This window comes from Durio zibethinus, chromosome 6, assembly GCF_047325235.1.
Source record: "Durio zibethinus cultivar Kanyao isolate XHJ-2024 chromosome 6, ASM4732523v1, whole genome shotgun sequence".
Taxonomy (NCBI): Eukaryota; Viridiplantae; Streptophyta; class Magnoliopsida; order Malvales; family Malvaceae; genus Durio; species Durio zibethinus.
Window position 1 is genome coordinate 13962387 of NC_143167.1, and position 24508 is coordinate 13986894.

At 30.8% G+C, this 24508-nt stretch overlaps 2 non-coding genes and 1 pseudogene across 2 annotated transcripts; 2 read left to right on the forward strand and 1 right to left on the reverse strand.

Moving 5' to 3' along the window:
* Nucleotides 1–24508, forward strand: part of LOC149518438 (uncharacterized) — a 72481-nt pseudogene that overhangs the window by 20350 nt on the left and 27623 nt on the right.
* LOC149518440 (small nucleolar RNA R71) lies at nt 14362–14468 on the forward strand. The gene has a single exon (XR_016343407.1). It is a non-coding gene; the product is annotated as a small nucleolar RNA R71 (small nucleolar RNA).
* LOC149518441 (small nucleolar RNA R71) lies at nt 20570–20675 on the reverse strand. Its single transcript, XR_016343399.1, has one exon. It is a non-coding gene; the product is annotated as a small nucleolar RNA R71 (small nucleolar RNA).

The window sequence follows — 24508 nt, forward strand, 5'->3', positions numbered from 1 at the left end:
ATGTTCTTAGGAAAAAATTATTATGTTTCATTTGTGAGCCTAGAGGGAAAAGTATACACCTCTTTTTATACCTTTCTAGTCAAGAAACTTTCTTTAAAAAAAAAATGAAGCCTTCACATGTTGAACCATCCAACCCATTTGAAAAAAAAATCATCACCTTTTTCATTTCTAATAGGGAATGCCAACTTTCAATAGACTCCTAAAACCACATTTGTTCATATATTTCATTCTCTTTGACTAACGAATTTAATTATGTGAAGCAAATTTTGTCAACCATTTTTGAGAAATTTTTGAATAACTGGCCACACTTTTTGTGAAAAATAAGAAAATCATGTTTAAAAAAATTATTAAAATTTGGTAATCTTTAGACTAGTTTGTATTCAAGGAAGAAAAAGGTTTTTTTTTCATGTAATGAATAATGATGTTGAAAAGAAAGAAAGGAAAAATGTTTTAAGAATGGTGATGTGTCTTTTCGTTATGTCCAAACACATGTTGTATATTGAGTGGTAAATGTTGCATGACTGTATAAAAGTTTATTGAAAATGAAAGGAAAATCAAGAAAAACATGTTGAAAAAACAAAGAAGAAGAAATTGGCAAATAGACCATAAGGAAAATAAGTGAAGGCATAAAGAAAAACAATGAGAAAAGGGAAGAAGAGACCTTTTAAAGGGAAAGTTGAAAAGTTAATTTGATGAGCAAAAAGAAATCAACAGAAATAAGATCTAAAAGAAAAAAAGAAAATGCATCTTTTTGTGTGAATCCTCATGTTTGCATTTACATTATGAAAAAAGGTATTTACACTTGCATCATTGCAATACATGTACATAAATAGGATAGAAGATTGTAATTTGATGGAACATTTGCATCAAGAAAAAGACATTTACATTTGCTTCTGAGAGGAGATATTTGCATATTTGCATAGAGCATTCATTTACATCTTTGCATGAAGTAAAATGTGCATCCAAATGATCTTTTCAATAGTCTTTTGCATCATGGTTAGACTTGCCAATTTTTGGGAAATAAAGCAAGAAAGAGAAAATTTGTTCTTTTAAAATTTAAAACATTTAAGAAAAGGTGTAGAACATTTATGAAAGACAAAATTGAAATATTGGGCACTTCCAAATCTAAAAGATAAGATGTTTTGAAACAAAGAGTGAAAATTTTTTGAAATGAAAAGTGAAAATGTTGAAGTAAAAGGATTTCAAACTTTAAAATTGATTAGGATTAGGAGAATGAGTATGTGATCTCCAAGACCTTGAGCAAAATTTTATATTTTTGAATAATTTTCAAAGCCTATCGGGCAAAATTTTAGAATTTTAAATGATTTCCCAAGGCCTTTGGGCAAAATTTTAGATTTTTGAATGAATTCCACAAACCTCAGGGCAAAATCTCATATTTTAAATGGTTTTAAAAGACCTAAAGGCAAATTCTTAAAACTTTGAATGATCTCTGAGACCTTTAGGCAAAAGCTTAGATTTTTGAATGATTTTTAAAACCTCTGAGTAAAAGTTTAAATTTTTAAATGATTTCCAAGACCTCTGGGTAAAATCTTAAATCTTTGAATGATCTCCAAGACCTATGGGCAAAATTTTAAACTTTTAAAAGATTTTCAAAGAACTCCGGGTGAAATTTCAAAATTTTAAAGGATTTTCAAAGACTTCTAGGCAAAGTCTTAAATCTTTGAAAGATCTCCAAGACATCTGGATAAAATTTTAAATCTTTGAAAGATTTTTAAAGACCTTTAGACAAAATTTTTAGATGTTTAAATGATTTTCAAAGACCTCTAAGCAAAATCTTAAATTACTAAAGGATTTTTAAGACCTTCAGGCAAAACTTCAAAATTTTAAATGATTTCCCAAAACCTTCAGGCAAAGATTCGAATGATTCATAAGTCTTTTAAGCAGAATCTTTAAATTTTTAAAGTTTCGAGGCCTCTTTTTAGAGAAGCATTCATAAATGTTAAGATTTGTAAAACCTCTAAGCATAATCTTTAAGTCTTCTAGCAAGAATTGTAAGTCTTCCAAGCTGAATCTGTTTTAGTATCAAGATTTGTAAGACCTCCTAGCATGATCTCCTATTTTATTTTCTAAAATTGTTAAGCCTTTGCTTAAAAGAGCATTTAAATTTATTTTTGAAAGTTATGGAGCCTTTGCTAAAAGAAGTTTTTAAAATTCATTTCCAAATGGTTAAGTCTTTTAAATATTCAAAACAAAACAACAAAATTTCAAAAAAGAACAAAAAAAATTAAAACATAAAAATATAAAAGAAAAAAAAAAAGCTCTCTTGGAAACATTTAAACAAAATTGTTATTTATGTTTTTCTATTATTCTTGATTTTCAAAAATAACTAAAGAGGGATAGCTGTAAACACCTAATTTTGTCTGAGATATTTTATCACTTTAACCTGGGCTTGGTTTTGTAATTAGGCCTTGACCATAATTTTTTGGGCCTATTACATGGTCTATTTTTAAATACTCGATGATGAGGCCTAACATGGGCCCCATATGAAACTCATTGCATTAGCCTAAATAATACCCAAAATAGCCTAATAAAAGCCCAAATAATGGCCAATTGTGGCCACTAACTAAAAAATTAAATAATATATAATATATAATAAATAAATAAATAATGAAAAATAAACAAGCTTAACCCAAAGTAAATGGGGCCCCAAATGAAAAAATGAAGCAAAGAAATCAACCTAAATGAAAGGGCTAAAGCCCCAAAACATTAGGCTTTTATTGAAGGCCTAAGATATGGCCTCAAATGGAAAGGCCCATTAGGCCTTATTGGATGATTTTGCATGAAGATGAAAGCTCAGCCAATGCATGAAGAATATATGTGAAGGAAAAAAAAGAGAAAATTACTGCTGAAAACTGTATGGGATGTGGGAAGTTGCAAATAAAAAACTAAAAATTGCATGAAAAGTGGTTGGTCAACATAGGTGTGTGAAGGTAGTAGGGAGAAAACAAGAAAAAAAAACCAAGAGGGAATTGGTAGTAGAAAACAAGAGGAAAATTGATAAAAAAATAAGAAAAAAGTAAAAATGTAGAATAAAAAAATTGACAAAAATGTAGAACCAGTGTGAATCAAGGTTTAAAAAAAAAAAAAACATAAGGGCTTTCAATGGTGAAAACTGAAGAAAGATAAGAAGTTGGTGAACCAGAAAAATAATGAGAGCATGAAGCATGAACACAAACCAATAAAAAAATGTAATAGAACATGAAAAACAAGAAAAAATAGGTAGTAAAAAAACTAAAATAAAAAAATAAAAAATGGTAAGAAATACCATCAGTAAGAAAGAAGAAAAAACAACAACAATAGTGAAAATAAGAAAAAGAAAAAAAAAGAAATTGAGAAAGCAAAAGAAACTGGTAAGCAGAAATCGAAAGGAAAGCAATAAACTAAAAAAAATTGGACATGAAGTACTAGGCAAAAAAAAAAAAAAAAAAGAAAGCCAAAACAAATTGGTAGCTAAAAAAGAAAAAGAAAGCTAGAAGTAGTAGCATAAAAAAAAGAGAGCTATGACAGTAACAGAAGTTGGTTTTCTTTTTTTACATTGATTTTTTTCCTTTCTACATGCTTTTGTTTTTCACTTCTGTTTGTGTTTCCATATTCTAACATTTTGCATTTTCATATCAAAAAGGAAATGGGATGTCAGTTGCATCTTTTCTACATTCTGTTTGCATTATGACATGCTCTATTTGCATGAAAGTTCATGCTTCATGTTGAAACTATTGTGCTATTCTTTTTTACTTGTTTTATGCGCCATATATAGTAAGGTTCTAATAAGACTAAGTTTGTTTTTTCTTCTTTCTGTTAATTTTTTTCAATGGCGTTAAGGGTTCAAAGCTTAGGTTGTCATTGGCATGGGAAATTGGTTTTAAGATTTTATTTTGGTTTCATCCATGCATTGCTTGTTGGTTGGCATTCAGATCAAATATTATGATAGGGGTTTTGTTAAAGGAAGTTTGATATTGTTTTTTTGGTCTTTAATTATTGTATAGGTTGTTTACGATTTTAAAATAATATATATACATATTAGATAATAAGGTATAATAAGGTAATAATGAAAGGATAAAAAATATTTAAAAATAATTAAAACATTCTAAAATATGATAAAAATAAAAATTTAAAAATCCTTACCTAGATGTTAGAGGGAATAGAAAATCATGTTTTAAAAATTTTTAATTCCACTTACATGTTGGGGAATTAATAAATATTAAAATAAAAATAATAAATTTTTAATAAAAATAAATATTTAAAATATAAAATTATTTTTTAAGAGAAATTATAAAAAAAGAGCCTACTCTAAAAATCTGCCTAGTTGTTGGAGAATTTTAAAGAGGTTCATAAATTCCTAAAATCCCAAAGTGAAATCCTAAAACGAAATCCTAAAGTGAAAACCTAAGCCTTAAAGTCTTGAAACTTTAAATCATCCAAAATTTTAAGGATTTGTATGAAAATATTTTGTGAAATAATCTGTTCTTGAACGTTGCCTAAAAGATGAGGTATTTAAGAAATTTTATTTCATTAAGATTTTTTTATATAATTCCTTAATTAAAACAATAATAGGAATAGAAAATATATAAATAAAATGGAATCTTAAACATAAATAGTCGCACCCAAAATTTGCCTAGAGGTTAGAGTGTCTAAGTGATCATTTTATATTTAAGGACCTATTCCCAAAGTCATAACTTATCATCATTTAGGACACATTTGCATATATCCACTTTCTTGCACTCATTATGTATATGCATATATTTTAATTATTGTTTTTTATGGTCAATCATAGCATCCTTCATTTTCTGCATAAAAAAAAGGTTCTTCAAAAAATTGATTTTAAATAAAAAATGAAATTAAAATAACATTCCAAAGAAAATAATTTTTGGTACTCTACCTAGATGTTAGAGAGTTACCAATAATTATTATTTACAAAGAATTATATTTTAACTTTTAAAGGAATTTTGTGGTGAATCCCAAACGAAAAAAAATTATCTTTGGATTTTGCCTAGTTGTTGGAGAATTATAAAATATTTCTTTAATCTAAAGATTTTCACAATATTCCTAAAGAAAGATTTTTAATTAATTTTCTTTCTTTAAAAAAAAATAAGGGGAATTATTATTAGATCTTAAATAAAAGCCATTTTTATCCAAAACTATAGATAGTGCATGGTTAATTAGTACCAATTTTTATAGGCGTTATGGGGGTACTCAGTTTTCCTCACCATAACTGACTCCAAACCCAAACCTAGTTTCGTAGACCAAAATCATCTTTTTAATAAACTTTAAATCCATTTTATTGTTTTATTAAAAAGATAAAATTTTGGGTGGCCAATTACACCCTAAAAAAAATTGGTGATGACTCTCATTTTTCTTTATTTTAAATGTTTATGTTTAGTGATTGAGTCCCCAAATTGATACATTATGATAAACATGACATGCAAAGCTTGGGTTACCTCCCAAGAAGTGCTTTATTTAAAGTCAAAAGCTTGACTTTCACAAGTGTTAGAGAATGACACCACATTTCCTTCCTGAATTTAGCCATTTTATTCTTTTCATTTGCACCAAATATGTATTAACAAACTCTAGATGGATGTGGTGCTTATGGGTAGATTTGTGTTCCACCTTTATGAAAAATCTAAGAACATTGTAGCATGGACCAATAGAGTGGTCATTGGCTTTAGTACCAATGATATGCATACCACCATGGAAATTATGGATATAGGTCTACAATGAAAGAATCCTCCATAGATGGTATAGGTGTAAGCTCAACAAAAGCATTGTCTCTATTAACCTCTAGTTTTGAAGGTTATTCTTTTATCCTTAAATCTTAGGATTACCTTAAAATTGTAAACATCTATTAAAGCTCTCGAGGTCATTAGGAAACATGTAACTAGTAAAATAAGAGGTTCACTATCTTTCATATAAAAATAGTGAAATCATTAGGGAAAGCATATTTGCCCACTTTTACTAATATTTCTCAAAAATTCCTTGTGGCTATATTGTGAATCAGTTAATAAATTTAATGCCAAAATTTGAAGGTCTTAATGCATCAACTTCAAGCTGCCCAAAAATATTCATTGGCATTAGATTAATACTAGACCTTAAATCATATAAACCTCTATTAAAAAATAAATTACCAATAGAACATGGAATGCAAAAACTCCCTGGATCATCTAGTTTGGTTGAAAGGATTTGTTGAACTGTTGGGCTATAGTCATCAATAAGTATAACTTTCTTTAACGCATTTAGTAGCTCTTTCTATTTGGGCTTAGGTGTTGACTGGGCTACTTCAAATATTTTGTTGTGGGTCGACATCCTTAAAGTTAATTTCATTCTCTTCATTTTTAATCTTCCTCATACACTTCTACTATTGGATCTAAGCTTTTCAAAAGTGCTCTTCCAATTTTGATAGATCTTTGTCATCCATTTTAGTTTCCTCTTCCATGTATTCCTTTTCAAACTCTTTTTGTGGATTTTTTCCTTCGACTTCTTCTTCCTTAAGGTCTATTTCAATTTTCAAATCCTTTTCCATTTTCCTAGAATTATCCTCCTTCAAAGCTTTTTGGACTTCATCTTGAATTTCTATAGTTAGGTCCAAGCTTTTTAGAATTTTTCTTGCAAATTATAATAACTCTTCACTTTTTGGGGTTGGATTCAATGTTGTTGGGCAAGGATCTAATGGGTGGTTTGCTAAGGCAATGGCAAATTGGCCTATTTGGATTTCTAAATTCTTGATTGAGTCAAATTAGCTTTGGATTATAGTGTTTTGGGCTTGTAGAAGTTGTGAAAACATGTCTTTAAAGCTAAGCTTCTTCTCTTGGGGTGGATTATGGGTTGGTTGGTTTTTGCAAAAGTTGGATGTTTGGTTGGTGTTTTGGTGGTTGTTATGGTTTAGGTTCCAAAAAAAGTTAGGGTGGTTCATCTAGCCTAGGTTCTAGTTTGGTTTGGCTTGATTTGCATATTAGACGATTTCTACCCAAAATTGGCAGTTATTTGAGAAATGTGGACCTTCACAAATATAATAAGTTACAAATGGGTATTGAATTGCTTGGATAAAGGCAATGGTGGACTGAGTTCCTAAAGCTTCTATCTTTTTTGTTAGTTCTACAAATTATGATGTAATAGAGGTGAGTGTGTCAATTTCATATATCCTAAAAGCTTTCTTGTGGACCTCCTCTCGGTTCTTGATTATTTATTTTCATAATGACTATAAATGCACAGATCAAATCAAATAATAAAGTGATAAGTATTAGAAGTGTTAGAGTATCGTCTCCCACAAGGATTATATAATTGATTGTTAGGTGTAGTCAAGTACCAAAGGTTATAGGCTAGTCTCTTATATCTAAACAAATAATACTTAGAGCGGTTTGCAAAAGGAAATAAAGAGATCAAGAAAGAATTATTATAACCTTAGATTTTACTTAACCAACTGTCGCTTGGTAAGCAATAAATTATGGCTAAATACTAGGTCTAGAGAAATAAGATTGGAAACTTGAAAAATAAGCACAAGTAGTGAAGGTCGAAACTTGTAAAGCATAAAACAAAGAATGATAAGCAAATCATGCAAAAATCAAAAGCTTGTATGCATAAAAGACTATGGCCAAAAGATGGAATGCTTAGAACAATTGTTAAACCAAACCTTGTAAAAGAAAAGAAGGCTCATAAAAAAACTTAATCTTGAAAATAAAGAAAGATTGCATTAAAAACAATTTAAAGAAAAATTGTATTCAAGAATTTAGAAAACAATCTTGCCTTGGCAAATTTATCGCCTATGCAAATAACAATAACTAAAACTACTAGAACATAAAAGAAAAAAAAAAGAAGAATGGTTTGAGGGATGTTTGATTACAAGAAATAGCCTCTTATTTATAGTAATGGGATCGGCTAAAGGGGGATTAGGTTTACAAAGTCTTAGTTCTATCCAAATTCTTCAAAGTTAAGCTCATCTTGATCTATAGAGAAGCATGGCTAGATATGGCTCTTCATGCTTGAAAAGTCTTGGCCGAATGTGCTTCTTCAATTCAATCTTGGACATTGGATCAAATGTAACTTCCATCATGCTTCATGCTTTTTGATAGGTTTGGCTAAGGCTTGAATTCAAGACTAGGTTATTGAGTTCAATCCAAAATCTTGAGATGTAGCTTGCAAAATTCCTTCTTATATAAAGCATAAGTCTTGATAGGATGAACAAAAGAGTCATTATTGTATTACAACTCCTTCGGTCAAAAGTCTCTAGGGTCATTATTTGCTTGAAACTCTCCCTTTATTACATGTAAGCTTGATTTCCTCTTGAAACTAGGTTAGCCGAATGGTTTGGAGTTTAACTTAGCCAATAAGAAGTGGGAATCCTTGGACATGTAAAACTCTTTCTTGGCTATATGGGTTAGTGGTTTAGTGCCAATTGGGTTTGGCTACTTCCTCATGGTATGGTCGAATGTACATCTTGCATGCATGGATTGCATGAAATCACACTCCAAAGCCTTTAACAATAGAAAACATCAAAACAGTATAACAACACCAAAATCCATCAAATTAAAAAAATTTACACCTATTTTAACATGTAAAATCACTATAATTTTAAGTGCTATCACACCCCACATGTAAATCTCTGCTTATCCTCAAGCAAAATTCTCAAATCAACAAAGCTAAACATCATTATATATACTTATAAAGTCAAAATTCATAAACTTTCATTCATTTACTATTGCATAATACAAAGTTAATCATAAACATTGATTCACAAGAAATTCCTTCAAAAAGCAAACTTTCAATATCTTATAATCTCCAAACATATGTACTCCATCTTCAATTCATAAACACTACTCAAGAAAAAAGAATGTAAATTTCATCACTTTTCAACTTAAAGATAGAATAAATTTCATATGTTTAGTTTCCCCTTCCCTTTCCACTAATGTTAGACTTACAAACTTGACTCAAAATCAAAAGGACTTAGGCTTTTAATGTAAGGCTTAGGTTAAGGTAGGAAAAAGGAAATTTTTAGGCTCAATAACCTTTAGCTTACTTTTTTGAAATTCCTTTTTGGACTAAAGATTGAGAACTCTAGAAACTTTTTCAAGATTTTAAATTATCACTTTATTTTGGTTTTTTTTTTTTTTTCACTAGGCCATTTTTTACTTTATTAAGGCTTTGCCTTGCTTTTCTTTTGCTAATTTTTTTTTTCATTCCTTCTACCTCTCTTCCTCCCAAATGAATAATAATACCCTACAACATGTAAGCACTATAGTTAAGTAAAAATAATAAAAGGTATAATATTTAAAAAGAAAGGCTTCGGCTTATTATTAGGCTAAAATAATCAAAGAAAAGGATAACATAAAGGGCTTAAAATTAAAGGTACTAGGTACATATCATTAAAGGTGGGCTTGAAAAAGGCTTAAATAGTATAAAAAAAATGCCTAGATCATCTCCTGCATCAAATACAATATAGTATTTTGCCTTAAGGGTTGAATAGGTAAATTCTAGGGTACTAATTATATTTCCAAATCTATATGCAACTAAACATCTCACAAAACTCTTTACAAAAATTATTAAATTTCACAAAAAAAGAAAAAAGACATATCCAAAGAAAAACATAAGAATTCATTCCAATGCTTCACCATACTCATAATTATCCTCATATCATGCTCAAATCAATCTTTAAAAATTCATGCTAAATTAACTAAGCTTGCATAATAGTGAAATCTAGCATGCTAACTTGGTTTGAAAAATTTTTGGGCAAAATAGTTGAGTTAAAAAGCATGTTTAGAAAGTATTCTTTTTCCTCTCATACTTACTTAGAAAAAAAAAAAATCAAAACAAATCAATTAAGCATCTAGGAAAAAGAAATACTTCCCTAAAATTTTGATTATAGGCTGAATCATCTTTTTGTATAAGGCATCTTCTTACATTTTTTTCATCCCCACAAAACAAATCAAAGCATACCTATCATAATAAAAAAAAAAATAAAACATGAATCATTAAAGTAAAACTTGGGTTGCCTCTCAAATAGTGCTAGTTTTGGTCAAGCTTAAACATCTTTAAATCTAAAATTCATCTCATCACTTCAGAAAGGACCTTACCTTATTGCATACTTTTTTGTAGTATGACATAAGTCGAATTAGATCTAGAAGGTATACTAACTCTCCTTGTAGGGATAACATAAACTTAATTGGGCTTCAATTTAAGAGTTTCAATTATGGGCTTGCCATCGTTGGAGTTTCAGGGTCTTGCTATGTGGACTAGTATTATGGGTCATGAGGTTTAGAGTTCAAATGCGGCCCTTTAAGGTTTTTCTTAACGTTGGTTATTGAATGTATGTTATCCTTATCTCTAAAGATGCCATACCCTCCAGTTATAAAGTGCATCTTTTTATCTTTAAATATTAGGGTAAGGTCAAAGTTGTATACATCATTTAAAGCTTTAGAGGTTAATAGGAAGGGTCTACCTAATAGGAAAGGGCTTTGTTTTCCTTCTTGTCTAAAACTATGAAATCCATAGAAAAAGCATACCTACTAGCTTTCGCCAAATCATTCTCCAACATCTCTTGTGGCTTCTTAGCAGATCTGTTAAAAAATTTAAGGGTATATGTTGAAGGCTTCAACTTTACACAACCTAGCTGTACATAAACATTTAAAGGAATTAGATTAATGCTAAACCCTAAATCACAAAAGTATCATTAAATTTTAAATGTCCAATTCTATAAGAAAGTGAAACTCCATGAATCTTCTTACCTTTTTTAAAGGAGTTGTTGAAATTTGGGACTGCAATCTTTAACAAAAATGGCATTTTCCAACTCTTTCATTAGTATTTTTGGGATAGGCTTTATTGGTGGTGCTATTTCAAATTCTTACCTTTAAGTGGTCATTCTTAGGGTTAATTATAGCCTTTCTACTTTTTGGATTTCTTCTTATTCTATCTCAGGTTTAATGCTCTCCAAAAGTGCTTTTCCTACTTATATGAGTGTCTCTCCTCCTTTAGCTAATCCCTCAATGAATTCTTTAAGATTTTCCTCATACTTCTTAAAATTTTCTTTAGTTTCAAAGTTTTCTCCCATCTTTTTATAAGGCTCAATACTTTTAGGGCACTCAAGTGCCATATGATCAAAACTTTCAAAAATTTCTATTATAGACCTCAGTAGCTCATCATTTTCTATTAGATTATCTCTCCCTATAAAGTCCACCTCAAGCTGTTTAACAAAACTAGGGAGATTTACCACAAGAGGCTCATCCATAATGTCATTTTTATCAGACTCATACATATCATCTTCCTCAAATGAGTATATATCATTGCATACTTCACTGCCTTGTTTCTTAGGGTTTTACTCCATATTGCTGGGCAAGGTTCTTATAGGTTGATTGGCTATAACTTGAGTGAGTTGACCAATTTAATTTTTAAGGTTTTTTATTAATGCTGCTTGACTTTTGAAGTTTGTATTGTTGGCTTTAATGAATTGGGTCAACATCTCTTTAAAACTAAGTTTCTTTTAGGGTGGGTTATAGGGTTTTGGGTTAAGGTGGTAGTTGTTGCTTTGGTTGGTGGTTGGGTTGATTCTAAGAAACATTATGGTGGTTTCGCCAGAATGGGTTATATGTATTACTATAAGGATTATAGGTGGGCTTAGATTGTTGGGCATATTGAATTGTTTCTACCCTAAATTAACACTTGTCACAAGAGTGAGGTCCATCACATATATCACATGAGACAAAAGGGTTTTGAATTACGTGAATAGGGTTGGTTTGGGATAACACTCATAAAAGCTTTTATTTTTTTAGTTAAGGCTACCAACTATGAATCTATTGAAGTGAAAGCATCTATCTCATAAACACTAGCATATTTCTTATGTACCTTTTTTTCCATACCTTATTGGTAATTATTGGCTGCCATCTCTTCAATCAACTCATGGGCCTCTTTACGTGTCTTGCATATAATGGCTCTTCTAGCAGTTGAATCTAAAATGGTTCTTATGGATGGAGTAAGATTAATGTAGAAAATCTGAATTTGTAGCCATTGGGGAATACCATAGTACGAACACTTTCTCAACAGCTCTTTAAATCTTTTTTAAGCATCATAAATGTTTTCACCATCTACTTGCATAAATGTGGTGATTTCATTCCTCAACTTGGCAGTCTTGGCAACTGAAAAAAATTCACAAGAAACTTTTACACTAAGTCCTCCCAAATTGTGATAGAGCCAGATGGTAGTGAAGATAGCAAACTTTTCACCTTGTCCCTAAGAGAAAAAGGGAAAAGTTTTAATCATATTGCATCATCTAAAACACCATTATATAAAAGTATCGCACAATTTTTAAAAAAATAGATAAATGAAGGTTAGGATTATCACTTGGTAGACCCTCAAACTATAGAGAAGTTTGGACCATTTAGGTTACTAAAGGCTTGATCTCAAAATTATTTGCTTGAATGGCTAGCCTTTAAATGGATGGTTGGAAACCATTGGCATTAGGGATTACATAATCCTTCAATGTTCTTTGTCTCTCATTGTTTGCATTCACCATTAGTGTAAGTACAAGTGGTGCTAATTACTCTTTTCTTCATCGTCTAAAAGCTCTTTTAATCTCTTGATCAACCAGAGCTAGGTCAACATTTTTAGATCTATGTATACAAACAAGAAAAGATCAAAACAAATAAAAGCAAATAAAAATAAATAAAAATAAAAGTTTAGATTACAAAAGAGTAAAGAATCCTTATTGATATTGAATCAAAACACTGTTGTAATCCTTGACAACAGTATTAAAAACTTGATTCCCTATTTTCACAATGTTTGCAAGTGCATAGATCAAATCAAGTAATAAAGTAATAAATATTATAGTATCGTCTTTCACAAGGATCATATAATTGATTTTTGGTGGATTCAAGTACCAAAGGTGATAAGCTAGTCTCTTATATCTAAGTAAATAATACTTAAAATGGTTTGCAAAAGGAAATAAATAAATCAAGAGGGGATGATTATAGCCCTAGATCTTAGCTAACCAACTATCACTTGGTAAACAATAGATTATGGCTGAATGCTAGATCAAAAGAAATAAGATTGGTAACTTTAAAAATTAAAATAAGTAGTGAAGACCAAAACTTGTAAAGCATAAAAGAAAGAATGATTAAGTAAATCATGTAAAAATCAAAAGTTTGTATCCATAAAAAACTATGGCCAAAAGATAGAATGCTTAGAATACTTGTTAAACCAAAACTTGTAAAAGAAAAGAAAGCTTATAAAAAAACTTAATCTTGAAAATAAAAGAGTGACTGTATTGAAAAAAATTTAAAGAACAATTATATTGAAAAATTTAGAAAATAATTTTTATTGGAAAATCTATCACTTAAGCTAATAACAAGAACTAAAAACTACTAGAACATAAAAGAAAAGAGAAGAGAAAAATGGTTTGATGGATGTTTGATTACAAGAAATTGCCATTTATTTATAGTGGTAGGATTGACTAGATGGGGATTAGATTTACAAATTCCTAGTTCTATCCAAACTCTTTAAAGTTAAGCTCATCTTGATCTATAGAGAAGCATGGCTAAATAAGGCTCTTCATGCTTTGAGAGTCTTGGCCGAATATGCTTTTTCGAGTCAATATTGTACATTGGATCAAATATAGCTTTCATCATGCTTCATGCTTCTTGATAGGTTCAACTAACGCTTAAATTCAAGACTAGGTTGTTAAGTTTAATCCAAACTTTGGAGATATAGCTTGAAAAAGTCATTTTTAAAGCATAACTCTTGATGGGATTAATAAAAGAGTCATTCTTGTATTGCAACTCCCTTGGCTAAAAGTCTCTAGAGGCATTGTTTGCTTGAAACTCTATCTTTATTACATGTAAGCTTGATTTCCTCTTGAAACTAGGTTAGTTGAATGCTTTTGAAGTCCTTGTACTTGCAAAACTCTTCAAATGTGCATTATCTCCTCTTGAACTTTGAGTTAGCTGAATAGGAGGTGGGAATCCTTGTTCCTGTAAAACATTTTCTTGGCTATATGGGTTAGTGGTTTAGTGCTAGTGGGGTTCGGCTACTCATCCTCTTATTATGGCTGAATGTACATCTTGCATGCTTACATGCATTGATTGCACGAAAATCACACTTCATAGCCTTTAACCCTAGAAAACATCAAAATAGCACCAAAATCTATCAAATTTTAAAATTTTACACCTATTTTAACATGTAAAATCATTATAATTTTATACGCTATCAGCTCCTTATTAATAGTTGTTTGCTATGATTTCTTCAATCAAATCATAGGCTTCTTCAACTGATTTGCTCATGATGGCTCCTCCAACTATAGAATGGATGGTGGTTCTAGTTGATGGAACCAACCCATTATTAAAGATTTAAACTTGAAACCACTGTGGAAGTCCATGGTGCAAGCATTTTCTCAACACTTCCTTGTAACTCTCCCACGCATCATATAGTGTCTCGCCATCATATTACTGGAAAGTTGTTATCTCATTCCTTATCCTTACCATATTAGTTGGTGGGAAGAATTTGGGAAGGAACTTTTAGACTAAATCATCCCACACTGTGATTGAGCAAAAGGGAAGTGAAGACATCCAAATGTTCGCTTTGCCCTGGATAAAAAACAGAAATAATCTTAGTTTTATTACGTCATTAGAAACTTCATGTATTTGAAAATATCACATAATTTAGGGAAATTAGAGAGATGGAGATTAAGATCATCATTTGGTAGTTCGCTAAACTGTATAGAAGTTTAGACCATTTGTATGCTTAAAGGTTTAATTTTGAAGTTGTTGGCTTAGATAGCAGACTTTGGAATGGATGGTTGAAAGCCTTTAGGGGGGATGGCATAGTCCCTAATTGTTTTATGACCTTCAGCTACTGCAGTCACCATGGTGATCGGGTTTGGTATTTGCTCACATCTTAATAGCCAAAGTGTTTTTTCGATCTTTTTATCAGGTATAGCTAAATCAACACTTCAAGATCTGCACATGCAAACAAAAAAAAAGATTAAAACAGATTAAAGCAAATAAAAATAAAAGGAAGTCTAAATTACAAAGTGGAAAGAAATGTTATTGATATTGGTTTTTTAGCGCCGATATAATCCTTAACAACGATGCCAAAAACTTTATTGTTGCTTTTTAAGCTAGCAAGTGCACATGTCACATCCAAGTAATCATATTGATGATAAAAAGTTTGTTCCCATGATGATTATGATTAGGGTGTAAAACTAAGAACCAAAAGAGATTTTTTCTAGCTTTATATTTAAATAGATTGAAAGGTTGATTGATTGAAAGCAAAAGTAAAGTTGCTAAAATGTAAGAACTAACTACTAAATTAACCAATTTTCACTTGGTAGCTATAGGGGCTAGCCGATTATACATGAAAATAAAGTAAAGGAAGATCAAAATGGAAACTGAATGCTTGTAAAATAAAATGGGCCGAATGTAAAGAGTAAAACCAAAACTAAAACTTGAAAGATTTTAAAGTAAAAAATGTGCTTAAAAAACAATATAGTGCATGTTAAGTAAAGAAAGAGATCTTTGAATAAAAATATAAAAAGAACTTGTATTAAGAAAAAGCTTTGAACATAAGAACTTTGAAATATTGGCTAACCGAATAAACTAAAGAGAATTACAAAGAGAACTAACAAAAATTGAAACTAGAAAGAAAGTAGAACAAGTGAAGAATGAGGATGAAATGCTTTGCAAATGAAATGGCATAGCTATTTATGGCACTAGTTTGGCTAAATAGGGATTAAATCTAAATGATCCTACTTTAGATTAAACTCTTAAGAGATTGCAATGTAATCTTGAACTTGAGAATAAGTTGGCCAAATGTGGGAACTTTTGGACAAGATGGAGCTAGTGTTGGTCGAATGAAATTCTTTCATTGGTCTATTTGTACTTTCATGCTTATTTTCTTACCAAGTCAACATAATCTTGAAATTTAGATAAGTTGCTCGACCAAATTGGACTCCAAGACCATATCTTATTGATTTGGTTCACTTGAATAAGAACCCTTTTATGAAAAGAGTCTTTTTTGAGCCATACTCTTACCTTTTGCTTTCTTGATGTGTTCTTTTTAGCTTAAAACTCTTTTGAGATTAAAACAAGTCCTCATGCAAATAAACTTTTTTTCGATCAAACTTATCATAATCATTCATTCACTTTTTGGTTCGGCTATATACCTTGGGTGCATGATTGAATGTTATCCTTTAATGTTGCATGGCTCATGCATGGCCACCTTCTTGCATGGTTTGTGTGGTATTCACATCCATATTGACCAAAACCTACATATCAAGATTTTGCACATTGAAGCACCAAATTCATAAAAATTTTCAAAAATTTAAAGCTAAATAGACTTATAAAAAGCTATAAATTCTATAGTCATCAACGATCCAAGGAGTTTTTGCATTTCTTATTCAATTGGTCCATTATTTTTTAAAGAAGCTTTATGTGATTTATGATTCAACATCAATCTAATGCTTATGAATATTTTTCTATAATTTAGAACTGATAAACTAAAACCTCTAACTTTCAGCGTTCAATTCATAAATAAATCTAGTAAAAGACCACAAGGAATCATATAGAATGTCTTAGTGAAAGTGGGTAAATATACTTTTCCTGTAAATTTTATAATGCTAGATACGAAAGATAAAGAAGCCCCTATTCTTTTAGGAAGACCTTTCTTAGCAACCTTTAAAACCTTAATTGATGTTTATAATTATAAGGTCATCCTAAGATTCAAAGATAAAAGAATCACCTTTAAAGCCAAAGGACAAGGTATTCTTAGAGAAAAAGTTGATGTGCGAGGAATGTCTCACTTTAAAGAAAAGAAGAAAAAACTAGTTTATAGGGATCCATACCAAAATCAAGTAGGAAAAGATAGGCCATAAAGCCAAAACTCAAAAACCCAATCAGCTTATGTTATACCAGCTAGAAGAAAACAAAATAAGGAAATACCACTGAAAAGAGAAGTGGTAACTTTTAGATTTTAGGTATCATCTAACTTGACCAAAACTAACGCTACTTAAGAAGCAACCCAAGTTTTACAATTTTTCAATTATTTTATTGTTTCATTAAGATAGGTATACTTTGATTTTGTTTCTTGTTTTTTTATTAGGAATAAAGAGGATTCAAAGGAACCAAAAAGAGTTTAAAGGATTTAACCTCAACAGAACAAAGATAGGGGAGTATTTCTTTTTCCTTAACACTTAACTCTTTCAGCTTTCTTATTAGAAATAAAGTGTAATCCAAATGTGGGGGAGGGATCCCTTTTATGTAAAAAAAAAAAAAAACTTCAAATGTGTTATACCTAAAAATCTTTAGTTTCAAACCAAATTGATGTGCTTGCAATCATTATATTGCTTTTTTTGTCAACTTTTCATAAGATGATCACAATTGACTTAAGTATGATTTTTTGGATAAGTATGAATGTAGTGAAAGCTTGAGATGATGTCATGAGTATGCTTCATTTTTTATTGTTAATTTTCATGTTATTCACTTTAGTCTTAACCTTTGACATGTATCAATCTTTATGAAAAGTTATGTAAGTATAAAGTTGCATAGAAATTTAAGCCTTGAGTATTACTTTATAATTTGCCTACTCATCCCTCAAGGTGAAATCCTATACTATACTTAATTTAATAAATAATTTAATCCATCCTTGGACAATTTGAGCTTTTGATGCCAACCTATACATGAATTATCCTTAATCACCTTGCTTTGAGCCTATATTGTTGATTGCACTAAAATTTTTATATTTTCGTACTCATTTTTAGTGCAACTTTTCTTATATTTTGGCTTATTCTTTGAGATTCTTGGCCAAAAAAACTTCTAAATGCACATTTGTCTAATATGTAGGTGCAAATAAAGAAAATGAGGAATTTTGGAAAATTTTTTATACAATTTGGAAGATTTTTGGTGCAATTTGTGCTAATGGCCTAAACTAGTTTCAATAAGCTATATTGCCTTTTGAGGGAGTTTTCTTTGTCCTTGCTTCTATGAATTTTTTGAGCTTAATTTCCAAAATTTTTCTAGTTATTTTAATGTTTAATTTGTTCATTAAATGTCTTGACTTGTTGGCAACCAAATGAAAAGAATGAACCATGCAAGTGGCACCAAAACTATAAGGGAAAATGCTATTGTTGTTACTTCATAAAGCTTCAAGTGGTGCATTGCTTTGGCTCCAACACTTTGGCATTCAAATAAGGCCTTAAGGGGATGATGAGTTGACATTTTGGAAGGCTTTCATTTGTTATAATATGGACTTTTTGAAATGACAAAATGCATGAGAAATAGGCTTGCAAATGAAAGAGAGTTTGAAGAGCCAAATAGGCAAGCACAAGGGATAAAGCAAGGGTGAAGGAAAACTCTAAAAGACCATTTATTTGTAAATATTTTGGAGAGATTTTTAGGGCTAAATTCATCACTCACTTGCCTATAAAAAAGATGGGAGTCGACTATTATAGGGGGACTTTAGCTTAGGATTTAAATTTTTTGTTCTTTAAATTTTTGCACTTTACATTTTCTTGCACTTTACTTTCTTGCATTTTCATACTTGCCAAATAGTTTTAATTCTAGCTTTTCTCATTGATTCTTGTTACAATTTTAAGATTCCTTTAGTGTTTTTCAATGTGCTTTCAGATTTTGGCAATGAATTTTGCAAATTCTTATGTTTTCTTGATAAAATTCTTTTGATTTCTCGTTGATCTTAAATTTAGATTTGAATTCATGCAACTAACCTAGCTTCAAGGATTTGATTGAAACTCCTTTATTTCATACTCATTTTTACTCCATTTGTTTTTCCATAGTTTTTTAGTTCATTAGGCTACAACAGAATAATATTTCAACTTCAAATTCAATTCCAATCAATCTAGTTAATTCTTGCAAGTTTTGACTGGAATCAAGCGGTAGTGTAGTTCCAAACGTGATCTACAAGTTTGGCTTGCATTCACCTCTCCTCTAGGTGACTTATTTTCTTCTTCCAATGCTTTATATTTTATATTTACTTGTTGTCTTCCTTATTTTCATTTTGTTGCAATTTATTTCATGTTTTTGATGGTTGCTTAGATGAATTTTGTTGATCATGCTTTGTTTTCTACTTATTTGTGCACTATTTGGATTCTTAGTTCATTGAGTTGATTTTCCTCTTATTTGATGTGATTTTCTTATTGAATTTTTTGGTAAACTTGTTGATGAATCATGCCTTGGCTCACTTCTAGTTCATTTTCAGTCAAAATTTTGTAGATCTAATTTTTTCCTCTCCTTGATTCAATGAAAACTTGTTGTAAAACAGTTTATGTTCTAGTTTTCTTTAGTTAATTCATGTATTGTCTTATAAATTTTGTTCTACAAATTAGTTTTTAATTTAGTTCCTTCAATGTTTTCTTCATTTCTAGCTCATGTTAAATCATTTTACATATTTTAAATCCATATCGTAAGTCAAATTTAGTGTTCATGATTTTTAGGTAGTTTTAGTCTTGTTATTTTTCATCAAAACTTACACTTTCTTCTTAGCTTTAAATCTTCAATTCAGGTTTCCTTGTAGTCTTTTTCATGCTTTTCAATGTTTAGATCATGTTCATTTAGTTTTACATGAATTAAATTTAAAAATTTTCCTTAAGAATAAGTTTTTCCATGCTTTGTAAATATCCTACCATTTTTCTTTCTTTGGTGTATTTTGCAATTAATTCACTAATTCTCACTTGAGATTTCACTGATTTTCATGTTGATTCTTTGATCAAACCAAATTTAGAAGGATAGGGTGATAATAGATACTTGGTCTAGGAAATTTTTTACTTTTTTGGGGGATGATATCTTAGCCGAAAGGTCACTATCATTACTTGTATGGCTTGTGCACTTGTAGATTGACACAATCAAGTTTTGGGCACCGTTGTCGAGAATTAGGAGTCAAGAGTCTTAGGCTAATATTGTTTTTCACCATACTCTTCTATAGATTATTTCACCTTTAGTGTACATACACTAGGCTAGTTTTAGGATTGTTTCAATTTTAGGTGTACATAGCCTATCTTCCTTTGTTGTTCATTTTCCTTAGTTGTACATACTTAGGCTTCCATTTTTAGAGTTATTCATTAAGAATAGTGTTCTTGTGGCCCATGTATGCACTCAATTAGGAGACATGAGTTAATCATTCTAGATCCTAAGCTTAAGACTACCTTTAGGAGGCTTAAAAGAGAGATTAATCGATCGTACCATCACAATGGCTGGGCAAGACACTAAAGCTCTTAGAAACTATGCTATGCTTGATCTTAATAAATGTCAACCTAGCATTAGAAAGCCAGCCATACAAGCTAATAACTTTAAAATTAACCTTGTAATCATCTAAATGATGCAACAGTTAGTGAAATTTAGTGATTATACGAGTGACAACTCGAATGCTCATCTTTGAGACTTTTTTCAGATATATGATACACGCAAATATAATGGTGTTATTGAGGATGCCATTAGGTTACATTGTTTCCATTTTCCTTCAGAGATGGAGCCAAGAGTTGGTTAGCCTCATTGACACCAAATTCCATCACCATCTGGGATGATTTAGTTCAGGAGTTTATGGCTAAGTTTTTCTTTTGGCCAAGATGGCCAAGCTTAGAAATGAGATCACAACCTTTTCATAGCATGACTCAGAGACCTTGTATGAGGCAGTGAAAGATACAAGGAGATCTTAAGGAGGTGTCCACACCGTAGACTATCGAAATGGTTAGAGATTCAAATTTTTTACAATTAGTTGATATTGAATACTAGGACTTTTCTAGATGTTGCAGTAGGAGATGCCTTGATGAGTAAGACATTTGATAGTGCTTACAATTTTATAAAGGATATGGCCACTAATAACTATTAATGGTTAAATGACAGAGAGCATCATAGGAAAGCTTTAGGGGTATATGAGTTTAATGAGTTTAAAGCATTGAGAGCTAGGGTAGAATCTCTAGTCATATCTTTAGAATCTTTGAATCTTAAGGTTGCATCCTTTAAGTCGAGTCCTAGTCATTCTAAGTACATCTTGAGTCTTATAGCTTTGAGTGAAGTATGTAGGTTAGGTTACTCGAAAGAGTCATGTTTTAGTCACCTCTTAGAAAGTATCCATTATGTAAGACAGAACCTTAGGTAGTCCAACAACCCCTATGCTTCCTTATACGGCCCAAGTTAGAGGAATAACCTAATTCAATCTGTCTAGTCCATTTACGCATCACAATGGCCTTAATACACTAGACCACTTTACTTTGTAAGTTTCTAGCAACCTATTTCATTTTAATAGCAGCAACACCCATAATAGGTCACATCTTAATATCCATCTGTGCCATCATTCGAAAAGAAACCCTCAGTAAAAGATCTTGTATGTTTCATGATTAAAACCTAGGCTTATTTAATTAAGACCCAGAATACTATGTTTCAAAACCAGACTACGTCTCTAAAGAACCTAAAGACCTAGATAGATCCATTAGCTACCTTTCTTAGTTCTCTGACCTTAAGGCAATATACCTAGTAGCATAGAAGTTAACCTTATTAGGGAAAGGAAAGAGTAATGCAAAGTTGTTACAATTAAAAGTGGGAGGTAGATAGCTGGTGGCCTAGTCTAAGTAGGTTCCAAGGATGCAGTAGTAGAGGAGTTTGATGATAAGCCTGAAGGGGTATAGTTCAGGAGGGGATAAGAGTAAGAAGGTGGATAAGAGTGTAGTTCCTACTAGTTAACTCAGAAATTTACACATAGTGCCATACCCAGTTCATCTGGGCTTGCTCTTCCTAGACTCAAGCCACCTAGGCCTTATATTCTTTTTTCTTAGAGGTTTGAAAAGTAAAGGAAAGAGAAGCAAATTTTCAAATTTCTAGAGGTGTTTAAGAAGCTACACATCAATAACCCTTTTGCTAATGCATTAGAGCAAATGCCTACCTATGCCAAATTCATAAAAAACATTATCTCTCAAAAGAGAAGACTTGAGGATTATAAGACAGTTGCACTTACCATTGAGTGCACATCTTTGATTCAGAGAGGACTACCAATGAAGTTGAAAGATCATGGTAGTTTTACTATCCTATGCACTATATTATTTTTTTGATAAAGCATTTAGAAAATTAGGCATAGAAGAGGCCAAGCCCGTCTTGGTCACTTTACAATTGGTCGATAAGTCACGAAAATACCCTCAAGGGATTAGAGAAGATGCCTTGGTGAAGGTAGGAAAGTTCATTTTGCCAATTGATTTTATGGTTCTAGATATAGAGGTAGATTGTGAAATCCCAATTACTATAAGGATAACCATTTTGGCCACTACTAAGGCTTGGATTGATGTGTAAAAAGGGGAATTGACGATGCAAGTTCAAGATTAGGAGGTTTGATTTAATGTTTTCAAGGCTTTGCCATTCCCTAATGATTATGATGAATGCTTAAGGGTAGAGGTAGCTAACAGATTGGTTAATGATATTTTTCGCCTAGAGTACCCTATCTCTCATTTTGAAGAGTTCCCGATAGTCAATGAGGTAAAAAACATAGATTAAAGTGAGGATGATAATGATCTATTGATAGTCTTTAAGTGTCGATTTGCACCACTTTTCAATGCTAAGCCCTTAGTTGATTTTGACATTCTCTCTAGAGTTATTAAACCTTTAGATTTAGATTCACCGAGCTTTGAGACATTTTAATTTGATCATGCTAAGCATAGTTCTTTTATGATGGAAGGTGATGGTTTAGTTGATATTAAAGGGATATCTTTTTTTTATTAATTCATCAGTTTTTAAGAAATTTTAATTTATTCATACCTATCATACTCCTTTTAGGAGGGAAGGTATGGATTTATTGCAAGAAGGATATGATACGGTTAACGTAAATGATAGATTGATTGATTGGATTCCAAAATTGAAACTCACTTACCTTAGTCCTTCTAGGTGTGAAGTTGAAGATTTTGTAGAGAAATTCATTCTTACTCATACTTGCCCACATGGTCTACCATTGACCCTATTTTTTATGAGATGGTTAATAGAAAGGTCATTAAATGGTTGGATTAGGAATGAAGTGTGGAGTGATCACTATGAACCTATAGGGTTGAACGTATTCTGCATAGTCTAGTTTTTTACTTTAAACAAAGCATTTTTTGATAGGCAACCCAAGCTTTACATTTCATGTTTTGTTCATTTGCTTATTTTGTTATTTTTATGTTTTGTTTATCTTTACTTTTTACATATTGATATAGTTTCTTTGTGTCGTTGTTTCCTTATTTTGTAGGTTGAATAAAAGCTTCAAGCTAGAAGCACTAGTTTGGCCAAAGCATTTATGGGAGATTCTTCGGCCACCATGCCTCTATGTTGATAAGGTAGTTAGTTCTCTTATTCCTTTGTCTTGTGCTTTTATTTCTTCATGCTTACACATTAAGGACAATGTGTTATTTAAGTTTGGGGGTATGAGAAACATGCTCAAAATTTAAAATTTTTTTGAATTTTCCTTAAGTTTTGCTTTGAAATTGAGCTTAACATGTGGTAGAATGAATCATTAGTATGCATTCTTTGATTAGTTTTTCATGAAGCCAATGATAGGTAAAGATTGAGAATGAATATAGTTGTAGGAAAAGATGAAATATGTGTGAATATGAGATAATGTTTAGGTTTAGTGAATTCTTGATTATGAGTTTCCACTTATAAGTTGATACTTTGAACATTGAACTACAATTTTTATCTAGTGATTGATTATGTGAGAATGAAATTTTTTTCATTGGTCTTTAAAGTTGTGTGTCATGATCTAGAATTTGTTTTGATCATCTCTTGAGGTGAAATGTTAAAGGACACATGATTGTGGAAATGATATAGGCCATTTTGTATCGTTTGAGCCTTTTAAGCCAACCTTGATATAATACTTCCATAGTCACCTTATTTGAGCCTTATGATATCATTTTCTTTGTTTTGAAACCAATTAGCCTAAGCCATTATTTTGATATTTCCTATCTTTTTGGTCCCTTATGCTATATGTATTAGGACATTCATATATCATTTATGAGTTATACATTATTAAGAAAGAAGGGTAGAGCTTGAAAAACAATGGGAAAATAAATAAAAAAAGAAAAAACTAGCTTGCAAAAGAAAAAAATAATAATAAAGTGGTGAAAATGCAAAGAAAAGAAAGAAAAATGGGCAAAAACAAAGTTTTGATGGGTGATTCTTTAATTAAGCTTACTTTTTTACCTTGAAAGCTCAACTATGAATGATCCTAGACCAAGTAATGCATTGTTAGGGTATTTGAGCCCAAATGACTTTTCTCATACCTTGACCCTAGCCTTACATTACAAGCTTATGAAAGTCCTAAATGATCTTTGGTCATGTATTTATCTACGTTAGTGGAGAGAGATGTGATAAGCAAACTTATGGAATGTGAGCACACTTTATTGATCTTTGTTATTAAAGTATCATGTTTTGCACAAAATTCATTGAGTTTATGCAAGGGTGTGTGAGAAATGTTACTTGCTTATGGAACCATAGTTAGGAACAATCTTAACTTAGGTAGATTCTTGTTTTTAATTTAGTTATATCCATTGTTTAAT